The sequence below is a fragment of the Pectinophora gossypiella genome, chromosome 2 (assembly GCF_024362695.1).
Source record: "Pectinophora gossypiella chromosome 2, ilPecGoss1.1, whole genome shotgun sequence".
In the NCBI taxonomy this organism is placed as follows: domain Eukaryota; kingdom Metazoa; phylum Arthropoda; class Insecta; order Lepidoptera; family Gelechiidae; genus Pectinophora; species Pectinophora gossypiella.
In genome coordinates, this window is record NC_065405.1 from 8,146,669 (window position 1) to 8,159,682 (window position 13,014).

The following is a 13,014-nucleotide window of genomic DNA, read 5'->3' on the forward strand; positions in this document are numbered from 1 at the left end:
AAAAATAAAATACTTAACAAAAATACATGACAGGAGGGTTTTTAATAGGACGTATAACAATTTAAGTACCGGACTTACAAGGAAGTCAAAACATTTTGTATGGGGACTGTCAACGTGTTAAATAAGGGTTAAGGGTTCGTTTTAGGAACGTTCTAAAAATCACATGTCAAGATAACATTTATTAGCATCAGGATATTCGGTAACTCGACAATTCCCTGGAAGCGGAAGACTGTTGGATGATTTACGAAGTGTTAATTAGAATAGAATGCACGAGAGATTTATGATGCAGTTGAAAGAATATTAAGCGACGAAGTTACATTGTGCTCTTTGAAGACTGCCAACGTGTTTCCAGTTTATGCACCGTCAGTAAACTCGTAAATCTTCGCGATTTATGTAAAGACCAGTGATCATTATGAGCTGCATAATCAATGTGGTGGTGTATGGCAAATTACTGCGATTCGGTCCAGTGGGTAGCAGAGAACAGTTCAGCTGACAGGTTGTGGCGAGGATGGAGAAAAAATGGTTTTCTCTCATGCATCATTAGCGGCGACGTAGAAGAATAAGGAGTTATTGAATCTGTAAGGTAAGTATTTTATGATATCAAGCTATAGCTATAAACCATCATCACGAGCTTCACGAGTACATACATCGTTTTGATGACATTTTATTTTTCAAAGTTTTCTACCTATTGGACTAATTCAAACCGCTCTTCTCTATGAGGAGCCCTTATTGAAGACATAATTGGAAGTATACCGTTCAATAAAAATCTGCAAGAAGGCAAGTCGCATGTTGTGGCTACGGTTTAAATCGTCTCATTCAGGGAATCAGATCTTTGATTAAGATGGCCGCTGTTTGCATACTATATCGAATGCGGTACGCGCAGACGCCACGCTGACAGCGAAAGTATGATGAAGTTGTTCGTGGCACACGATTGGCGCATTAGCTTAAACCGATTTACAACATGACTGAGCCATGAGACTTGAATTATACAAAACTAAGCCATTTTACTTTACATCAACATTTGAATTTGTTGACCAACGCCTTAACGCGCTCTCTGAAGCACGGAATCATTTTACTTTTCCGGAGCCTGCAAACACATTGAAAAATTTTTGAGCGTATGATTATTGTCCAAGAATTAGGTAGCTATTTAATACAAAATTTCATATCTAATGCATTATTAATGTTACGCCATCACAGCCGTGCGCAAGAGCACAAAATAATACGTAGAGAAAAAAATAATAAAAAAGTTTTAATAACATGTCGTTACAATAGCGCTTCAACCGACGATAGACACGACATTGTCTAAAAAAAAATACTTGTATACACCTGTTACGAGTGACTCTCGTCTGGCCGAACATGTTTCGTGCTAATTACACCGTACCTAGGCCATTGTTGTCTATACCACACGAATATTACTCATAAAAACAGTAAACAAGTAAAAGAAAGACTAGGAAATCTGCGAGGAAAGTTTTTCGTGATGCAGCTAAGATGATCTTTCAAGAGAATTTTATTTTTATGATTGCTAATTAATAGTTTTGGCCATATAGCGGCACGAGTAACGATGTGTGAGGTGTAAAGTGCGGAAAACGTTAATTTTAAAATTCACCTAACTATATATATCCACCTTAAGAGAAAAGCTAAATGATAAATTCTTAAAAGAAATTGACCGAGAAGTACAATACAATACATAATTACCTACCAACGTAACGTAACGTAACGTTAAGTACCAACTTAACTACACGAAAAATAAAATCAACCCATTGTCCAACTACTGACTAACAGCACTATTGAGCCGCCAAAGGCCCCTGACATGGCTCATGTAACGACTACTTACTTACACCAGTAAGTAGTAACCGGGACCAACGGCTTAACGTGCCTTCCGAAGCACGGATCATCTTACTTTCGGACAATCTGGTGATCAGCCTGTAATGTCCTAACCAAACTAGGGACCACAAAGTAATTTTTGTGATATATCCCCATCGGAAATCGAACCCGGAACCTCCGGATCGTGAGCCCAACACTCAACCACTGGACCACGGATGTCGTTGTAGCAATGATATTAATATAGTGACAGAATAAAAAGTTATGTTTTAGTATTTAATTTACTGCGCCACTGACTATGTTTTTCTAGCATCCATTATTTATAAACCACCTGTCATAACTTTAAGGCCAAGCCCATATTCGTTTCATTTTAATAAAATGCAGTATTGCATTCCGGTCAGTACCGGCCCATGTTCTAGATTAAGTTAGTTTTCATTCAACAAGTTTTTGTAACATGTGTTACGTACAATTATATTAGACAGTATTTTAATAGCTTGCGGCTACCACCTAGTAAAGTAATACAAATATTAGCACAAGTGTTCGCAAAGAGTTTACTAATAGGTATTTGCTTAAGAAATTTGTTCTAATAATGCTGTACAAGGGTATTATTTGAATAAATCCGTACTAGCAGGCCTGTACCCAGTAGTGAGACGTATAGACTAGTGTTTATAATTTGTTACAGAGGGGATTAAGTTTATATTGGTGTTTTGTTTATAAAGCATTTTCCCGTGCTTATGCCTTCTCAAGATTCAGATCAATTAATTTTATCACGCTCGTCTCAGCTTGACAGAGCTGCATGTACCAATGCCGATATTTTCTTCTGATTGTACGAATACGTCTACACCGGGAACTGTAGGTCGAAACTTCGACGCAGTGTTTCAGTTTAGATTCCTTACAGTGTTTAAAATTCCCATTGACATTCAGAATTTACCTTTGGACAGTATTAAGACAGTAATAACTCTTTATTACTGTCTTAATAAAGGCAAATTCTGAGTGTGAGACACTATGTAAAAAAAAATCGATATTAGGCAGCCAAATTATTTACATTATATTTTTCTTATTAAAAACAATATTTTTTTTTAAGAACGTTTAGGCCAAGGTTTTTCTTGCAGCTTTTTTCCCCGGTTATACAGGTTGTGAGAAGCTCCAGTAGTTTTAGATGGATGAGACGCGCGTTATGTAAAAATTGACGATTAAAAGTGTAACTATGTTAGCTACTGAATATACACTTCTCATCAAAAAAATCGAAACACCTTGCAAGTTTACGTTTTGTCAGGATTATCAGAAAAATGTGTACATTTAGGAATAAATGTTAAATGTCGTTTAATAGTGAGTAATATGAGCTTATCAAATCTTAATGTTAATGTTCTAAATTTAAATGAATTTTTCATAGGTTTCGTATTTTGTTAAATGAGTCATTTTTATTCCGTATGGAGTATAAAGGAAATGGATAAAACAACACACGTAAATGAAAAAAAAAGCTAAAAAACGTTTATTTAATAACTTGTATTCCCTCCCCGAGCTCTAATTACTGCTTCCATACGGTTCTTCATCGATCGGATGAGAGTCACGATCACATGCTGTGGTATATTGTCCCATTCCTCTTGGATTGCATCTTGCAGCTGGCTAAGTGTTTCTGGGGCAGGATCTCTTGCTCGAATTCGTCTCTTTAATTCATCCCACAGATGTTCAATGGGATTCATGTCCGGGCTTCTTGCTGGCCATTCCATAATAGAGATATCGACTTCGTTAAGATAATCTCGTACGACGCCCGCGGTGTGAGCCCTAGCATTGTCGTGCATGAATATGAAGCCGTTGCCAATAAAATGTGCATAGGGCATCACATGAGGCTCGAGACACTCTTCGACGTACCGATGACAGTTTAGTGCAGGCAGACGTGGCCCAGACACGAAAGCAAGCTCTGTCTTACCGTCGGCGCTGATTCCTCCCCAAACCATCCACGAACCGCCACCATAGCTGACCTTTTCTTCAATGCAGCATTGTGCATAGCGTTCTCCGTCTCTTCTGTAGACCTTGTTCCTTCCGTCGTTACCATACAGCATAATTTTACACTCATCAGAAAAGAGAACTTTGCTCCACTGTAGGTATGACCAATTTAGGTGCTCACGTGCAAAGTTAAGGCGCGCTCTTCGATGGTCTGCAGTTAATTTCGGCCCATTTGCTGGCTTATGCGGTACCAGTCCACGATCCTTCAGCCTTCTTCTAATTGTAGAGTCACTTACAGCCACCCTTCGTACAACACGAAGCCGCTGCTGCAGTTGAAAAGCGTTAAGGCGTCGATTTCTTAAAGAAGTTGTTACAATAAATCGATCATCTCGCTCAGAATTGACCCGATTCCTGCCAGATCCTGGAGACTCTGCGTCGAGCGGCCGTCCCGAACGGTCGTTTGTTCAGAGGTCCCGAGCTGCGCCCCGCAGCTCCCCGCGCTGCGCCCCGCAGCCCCCCGCCGCGCGCCCCGCGCCCCGTGCCGCCATTGTCTGCCGGCTACCTGCTGGCGTGACCCTGCCGCCATTCATTGAGTCAACAATAGTTCTTCTCAGAACTTGCTGGCTTATCTAAGTTTCAAGGATAAAATAACGACTGTTATTTTACAGTTGCATCGATTTTAATTTTAAAACCACAGTTTCGTGGTCCTCAGTGGATACCTTGCGGTGTTAACTAAGCTGAGTGGGACGTGGCCCTGGGGCGTCCGCTTGCCTCACTTTGAGGCAGGCACATTACCCGGACGGGGCTAGAACCACCGGCCTTGGGGTCTACCCTAGTCGACCCTAGCTGTCACCCGGGGTAGAGTGACCAATCTCTACCCCTTATATTTTTCTCTTCGTGTTTCGGGGTGTAAAAACCCTCCGCACTTAGAGCATAGGAACCCTCTTGCACAATAAGATCGGCAAAGGGATACCAGCTTAGGGCACACCATAAGCACACATCTTCTTTGTTAACCCCAAGCAAAGAGGCAAAACTCACTCTTACACACCCTCGAGCAATCCCACTCGAGTTGCGAAAGTTAGCCAGCGATCGCCTCAGAGTTTCTTGCGCCGCTTATTCTCTGAGGAACGCTTTTGCGAAGCGGTAGTAATTATTATATAGCAGATTGGCCGTCCCTTAAAAATGGCCGACAGCTCCGAGCTGTGGGCCGAAATCGGTAAAATCATTTTGACGCATATCCTAGCGGATAAAAGCAGCGCGCTTTACGCTGAGATATGTCGATTAGTACCGCAAGTTGCGGCGTTAACCTTGCCTTCCGCGCCCCGCATTGATAGTGCTCGTGCCGACCGCGCGTCGTCACCCTGTCTCCCCGCGACCCCCGGCCCTGCCGCGTCCCTCGCTTCGCTTCCCGGCACTGACCGGCCTACTGCGTCTGCCCACCCCACCGCGTCTATTGCATTGTCCCAATCGCGCGCTTCTTCCCCTTCCCCTGCTACCCTCCTCACCGGTGACGATGAGGAATCGTGCGATGTTCTTATGGACGTTGCCGAGTCCGATTCGTCGTCGGAGTGTGTGGAGTCGTCCTCTTCGGAGGACATATTCACGCTCGTGGAGGGCCGTAAGGGAAAACGAGCCCGCCGTCACCGCGAATATGAGCCTGCTAAGGTCCAGAAGACGTCCTCGGGAACGTCGATTCCCTCTGCCATCCCCGAGGCCCGTAAGGCCCCTTCCAGCCCTTCTAAGGCTCCCAATGGTAAGAGTGCCATCAGCGGCACTCAAGTACAAAAAGGTCCCACCCCTCCGCCCTTGTATATGAGGGACAAAAATAGGTGGAACGAAGTCTCCCTTCGGGCGAAAGAGGAGAACATCGTAATCACCAGCGCCCGCACGACCCAAGATGGGATCAAAATTCAAGTCCCGTCATCTTCTGAGCATAGAAAGCTCACTACAATTCTGAAAGGTAGAGGAATACAATTCCATACCTACGCCCTCCCGGAGGAACGTATCCTCCGTATCATCATAAAGGGAATCCCTAAGGAGTGGGAAACCACTCTTGTTAAGGAGGACCTTGTTAACAACGGTTTTCCGGTGCTTGAGGTGCACCGTATGCATCGCGGTCGTGGCCAGGTCCCGTATGACATGGTCACAGTCATATTAGAAAGGACGGATGAGGGCAAGAAGATCTTCAACCTGAAGACTTGTTGCGGTCTATCTGGCCTTAAAGTCGAAACTCCCCATAAGGGAGGCCCCCCAACGCAGTGTCATAGATGCCAACTTTACGGGCATTCTAGTAGGCATTGCCATGCCAAGCCTAGGTGCGTAAAGTGCCTAGGGGATCACGCTACGTCGGATTGCCTTAGAGGCAAAAACGAGGTAGAACCCCCTAGTTGTGTGCTGTGTGGTCAGCAAGGTCATCCTGCGAACTATCGCGGATGCACCAAGGCTCCACGCACCCACCACAAGGTAGCCCAACGAAGGGCAGCCCGAGCTGCAGCTTCCCAACCCGGTCCCACTAAAGCCCATATGGCCCCTTCCTCGCACTCTACTCGCGATTTCCCGGCTCTGCCACTCACGCAGACCAAACTCGCGCCGCAGCGTCCATCCGCATGGACTCGTCCCCCGTCAATCGTCCGACCCACAAATCCGCCCCGCGCCCAACCTAGTAGCAATTTAGGTATTCCTGCAGCCTCTCTCGCGCCTCGTCCGGTTCCTGCGATGGCCCCTCAGGCCTCTGCATTTCCTGTCAACCAGTTTAGGGAATTTAGTATTCTCTTTAAGTCGGCCCTTAGTCAACTTGACAGTTTATTAGACTCCCTGTCCCAATTTAAAGCCTAATAATGGATTGTACGAATAAAAGTAGAGTCAAACCGCGTTCCCTTACAATAGGTTTTTTCAATGCTGATGGCATCTTAGGTCAACGTGCAGAGATTCACGAGTTTGTAAAACATCATCAGGTAGATATTTTATTAGTGCAGGAATCTTTCCTCAAACCCTCTAACCGCGACCCCAAGATGGCAAATTATAATCTAGTGCGAAACGACAGGACCTGCGCGCCCAAAGGGGGCACTCTCATTTATTATAAAAAGTCACTTCACTGTATCCCCATAGACCCACCTGCCCTCACTGACATTGAGGCTTCGATCTGTCGAGTAGGCATGACAGGACATCAGCCGATCACATTAGTGTCGGCTTATCTATCTCCTAATAACTCTAAGAGGTTACTTAGAAGTGACCTCGAAGCCCTCTTTAATCTCAGTAATTCAGTCATAATTGCAGGCGATCTTAACGCTAAACATCTTTCTTGGAGTTGCTTAACAACAAACACAAGAGGCAGGGTATTAGAAACTCTAGCCGAGCCCCTCTATTATGATATAATAACACCATTGCAGCCCACTAGATATCCCCCTGACTTGAACCACAGACCAGAAATACTCGACTTGGCGCTTCTAAAGAACATAAACTTACGTTTATGTTCTATAGAAGTACTACACGAGTTACAATCCGACCACCGACCTGTTATATTAAAACTAGGCTCCCGTTTAGACGCCCCTGATAATCCAGCACCCCCTAAGACAGTGCTGGACTGGGAGAAGGTGGCCGAAGGCCTCCAGTCTTCCAGTTCAGTGTACTTAGATAGTATCCCAGTAGAAATAACCTCCTTAGAGGAGGCCTCGACAGCTATTAACTCCCTCACGGATCACGTGAGGTCGGTTTTGAACGAAAGTTCAAAACAAGTTCCGGAGATGGAAGACCATCGCTGGAAACTGCCTACCGACATCCGTGATCTGCTAACGGAGAAAAACGCAGCCACCCGCGCATATGATTCCAATCGCACCGAGGAATGTCGCCGTCATTTGCGTCTCTTGCAGCATACTGTAAGAAAACGTATTAATGACATGCGACAGAATCGGTGGGACAATCTTTTGAGCGGCATTGAGCCCCACCACCAGGCCATCTGGCAGCTGTCTAGGTCTCTTCAAAAGGATACGGTTGTTCCTACTCCTCCTCTCAATAGGCCTAACCAACCCCCCGCTTTCGACGATGACGAAAAAGCCGAATGCCTTGCCGACAGTCTCGAAGCCCAATGCTCGCCCAGCACTCTCCCTATCGATCGTAGGCACCTCTCGACGGTGAACTCTGAAGTTCAGCGTAGGGCTTCTGTACCTCCCACCGATCCTCCTCTTCCACAGGTAACTGAGGAAGAGGTCCTAGGTATTATCAAAAGATTTCATACCCGAAAAGCCCCTGGCTCAGACGGTATCACGAATCGTGTCCTTAAAAACTTCGGTGCTCCCCTCATCTGCTTACTAACGGCAATATTCAACGTCGCCTTGAGCAACTGCGTCTTTCCACAGCAGTGGAAAGAAGCAATTGTAATTGGTATACCAAAGCCTGGGAAACCTAAAAACGAACCTTCGAGTTACCGCCCCATAAGTCTCCTCAATTCCATGGGGAAGGTTTATGAGCGGCTCATATTTGCTAGATTACGGGACTACGCCGAATCCAATAGTCTTATTCCACCAGAGCAGTTTGGTTTTAGAACCAAACACTCCTGCGTTCAACAAGTGCACCGTATTGTTGAACATATCTCTAGTAGATTAAACTTAAAAAAACCTGTCGCTACGGGAGCGCTCTTCTTCGATGTGGCGAAAGCGTTCGACAAAGTCTGGCACAACGGCTTGATCTACAAGCTTTATTCACTGGGAGTGCCAGACCGTCTCGTGCACATCATACGAGACTTCCTCTCAAATCGAACCTTTCGCTACCGCGTGGAGGGGACGCTCTCGTCACCGCACCCGATACATGCCGGAGTCCCACAAGGCTCCGTCCTCTCCCCTTTACTATTTTCATTATATACTAGTGACATTCCCAAATCCCCTAATACCGAATTAGCTTTATTTGCGGATGATACAGCCATCTATTCTTCGTGCCGTGGTCGAGTTATGATGACCGGAATCCTCCAACGCGCGGCCAATGCCTTGGGCAAGTGGTTTCGCAAATGGAGAATCGAGGTAAACCCGGAGAAAAGTGCAGCGGTGTACTTTTCAAAGGGCTATTATAACACGCCACGGTCACGCCGTCAACTTAAAGTCATTACGATGTTTGGCAAGCCGATCCCTTGGGAGGAGCAAGTCAAATATCTCGGCGTAGTCTTAGATAGACGTCTTACTTTCAAGGCCCATATCAAACGAGTGCGCGATCGCGCCGCGTTTGTAATGGGCCGTCTTCATTGTCTCCTTAACAAGCGAAGTAAATTGTCCCTTAGGAATAAGGTGAAAATCTACACGACTTGCATCCGTCCGATCATGACCTATGCAGGGGTAGTTTTCGCTCACGCGAGCCCCTCTCAAATTCACCGTCTACAGGTAATACAAAATCGTTTCATGCGGAAAGCCACGGGAGCTCCGTGGTTCCTTCGCAATGAAAATCTGCACATTGACCTAGGTCTGCCAACCATTGCCCAATGGCTCAAATTAGCTTCCAAACGTTTTTTCGATTCTGCTCCGCACCACCCAAATCCCCTGGTAGTTGCGGCTTCCGAATACATCCCGCTTAGGGACGGTACTGAAAAGTATCGGCGTCCGAAGGACGTAATATACGATCCCGACGACCCGATTACCCTAGCCATAGAGGCAGCCAATCAGCTCGCGACACCAAACACTTCAGGACCCCGATACCGACCCCGCCGGCGTGGTCGACGATTTCCCTCATTCAGCGCTTATCGCTATCGACCCACTAGGGTCGATTAATTCTTTCAAATATTTTTCCTCTCAGACGACGCCCTGAGCCGAGGTTCGCGCCCAACTGGGCACCCTCAGGCCTGTTGTCTTAAACGTTGTACCGGGTGAGAGCCTTCAGCGCTCCCCATTTGTCCGGCCAAGTAGTTAATGCCATCTGCGGCAAATCTACAATAAGTCACGTCAAAAAAAAAAAAAAAAAAAAAAAAAAAAAAAAAAATGCCAGATCCTGAACGGCGCGTGAACAAACCAGTCTCCCGATAACGTTTATAGACTCTATGAACAGATGACAGGCTTAGATGCAGTCTTGCAGCCACAACACGCTGACTAAGGCCAGAATCCAGCAATGCCACAACTTGGGCGGCTTCTGTGGGCGAAGTATCCATATGTTTTAGAAAAAAAACCTTTTTTCAGACGTCCCAAAGTCACAGTATTGAAATAAAAAACAAAAAGTTTAAGGATAGGCGCCAATTTTTAGTTTTTAAACGCTAAATGTACTCCAACCCTAAACACACATTTGTCTCAAAACAGTGATTCATTTCGTTTATAAGATAAACAAATGAAATTCTAATTTTGAATTTAGAATTTTCGCTTATTACTGTAATGGCCAAACTGCCAGCTATACATTTATGTATTTTTTTTCATCGTATGAATTCTTTTTTGTGTTAAATTCGGACAGAAACAATGAAAACGGAAGTGTTTCGATTTTTTTGATGAGAATTTTTGAATTTAAAGGAGATCATCGGATTTCGGCCCAGAAGTCAAAGTGCCGGCCAAAAAATAATTTTGCTATATTCCGTTAGATCTTATCCGTCTGAGTATTTATTACTATGGCACCAAAGCTGTAGGGTCAATATGTTCGGTTTTATTCGAATTAAAAGAACTGTATTTTTCATACATTTTTGGTGAAAATGTGAAGTGCCGACCAAGTAACCATAATGGTATATGTCCTAAGAACTTATCCGTCTGAGCATTTATTGCTATGGCACCGAAGCTGTAGCGTCAATATTTTCGGATTTATTCGAATTAAAAAAAACTTGTATTTTTCATACATTTTGGTGAAAATATGAAGTGCCGGCCAAGAAACAATATTGGTATATCCCGTTAAAACTTATCCATTTGACCATTTATTATTATGGCACCAAACGTCTATGACCATTATTTTGGCTTTTATTGGATTTTACGTTTTAGTTTCTATGTGAAAAGTGCCGGTCAGCAAAAAACACATGTCAAAACTATCGAGAAGATACCTGTAAACATTATTTACTATGACAATAAACGTGTATGACCATTAGTTTGGCTGTTGTTGGATTTTTAAAATCTCGATTTTTGATTTATTTTGTTATAAAATAAAATATGACAGGCGCGTTATTTAAAGGATCGTCAGAATGTTTATTACTATGACATTAAACGTCTATGGCCACTATTCTGAACTCAATTAGATTTCTCAAAAATCTGGAGTTTTCATAGATACCTACACTTTAGATAGACGCTTTAGAAGCTTATTTTTTTTTAAAGTGAGGTACTATGCTATATCGGCCGAGTAGCACCAGGACATTGTGATCGGCATACATGCAAAGCACAACTGCCCGACTCCTGTCTTCCCTAACAGCTACTTCACACGTCATGCCAAAATACGAGTTTCGTCACTAGATGGCAAGCTTATCTTTGGAGGGTGGTAACTGGTAACCATCTACGGTCAAGATGAATCAATACCATAATTCAACCTAAACTTAGGCCGTAACGTTGAGTCGAATGCAAAAACTACAGCCAACGTCGTATCTAAAATCAGATAGTATTAATATAGAAGTTCACCTAACAACACACAAAACAAAAACACAAAGTATTAGTATCAGTAGTAGTAGTAGTAGTATTTATCTGACTAATAACTAGTAATTGGGAAAGCTCTGCTTGTTGTCATTGTTAAAATGTATATTTTTTTTAAAAAAGTCCAATAAAAGCCAAAGTCGACATTTGGTAATATAGTAAAAAAATACGTTTCAAGTCGTTTACCAAAAGATTTGACTTCTTTTGTTTCGCTGGCTGACTTTTTCTCATTTGAACCAAAACGGAAAGAGAGACGAATAAAACTCAAAATAATGGTCAAAAATGTTTCGCGCCAGATTATTAAATGTTCTAAAGGTCCTTTGTAATCCGCCGTACCACAATTTTTGCCCAAAGCATTTTATTTTTAAACAAAATAAATAAGAAATCAAGATTTTTAAAATACAATAAAAGGCATACTAATGGTCATACACGTTTGGCACTCTTAGTAAAAACTGTTAACAGGCATCTACTCCATACTCTCAACATGGTATTTTTGTTGGTCGGCACTTTTCACATTTGAACTAAAACGTAAATTCCAATAAAAGTCAAAATAATGGTCATAGATGTTTGGTGTCATATTAAAAAATATTGAGAAGCAACTATTAGACAGATTTGACGTATTTTTTTCGATGGCCGGCATTTTAACATATAAATCAAAACGGAAAGTCCAATAAATGTCAAAATAATGGTCATAGAAGTTTGACGCCATACTAATAAATGTTCTAACGGTCCTTTGTAATACACCTGTATACCTCTTTTTCCTAACGGACATAATATTTTTTTTACAAAATGTATGAAAAATTGTGATTTTTAAAATCCAATTAAAGCCAGACTAATGGCCATACACGTCTGATGTCATAGTACAAAATGTTCAGAGCAATCTACTCGAAAGGTTTGACACATTTTTTTTCTCTGGCCGGCACTTTTAAATTTGGGCCGGCCAAAGTATGGAGAGCCGATGATCTCCTTTGAATTGTAAGCAGATAGGACCTTATTAATATTGTTTACGAAGCTTTTAAGTAGCTCCTCCTTGAATACCCCTGACAGTAGCTCCGTGTCTACAATCCACCAGGCGTTTCCAATTTCCCACAGCCTCAACTCTATGAAATATATCACCATTTCATATCTTGACAACATGCCTTATATGTACTTGTTATATTTGCATTCACCCATGTGAATTTTATAATGAAGTGGATGTTAAAAAGTTGACTAAATTACCTAAGAGTGATTAGGTTATTGTTTCCTACATTTTAACAATATTGTTAATTTTCCCTGTATCGTATCATGTTGAACTACTAACTTTTTGTTAACGTACTACGCAGTATGATTTATTAGATCGAGAAAAAAGACCGTGTACTATAAATAACAATAGGTACTTAGTGTATATAGGTATAAAGCGATTATGGTTACCGCTACAATCGTATCTAAATACACCAGTCGCTTCCAGCCGGAGTGTAGACACCTACTCGTATTAGAATACTAAACCTATCATTCAAAACTTTTTCAATTGATCGTACTGCAATATTATTTTCGCTTTGGATTACTTACTTACAAAATTGTATATAAGTACAACACATAAAAGACTAACTTCTAATAATGGAAGTTACTGGTGTGATAATGAATGTTATTTATCAGCTGCGATTTCTAGTAATAAAAGCATTGTGTACCCATCAATACGAAC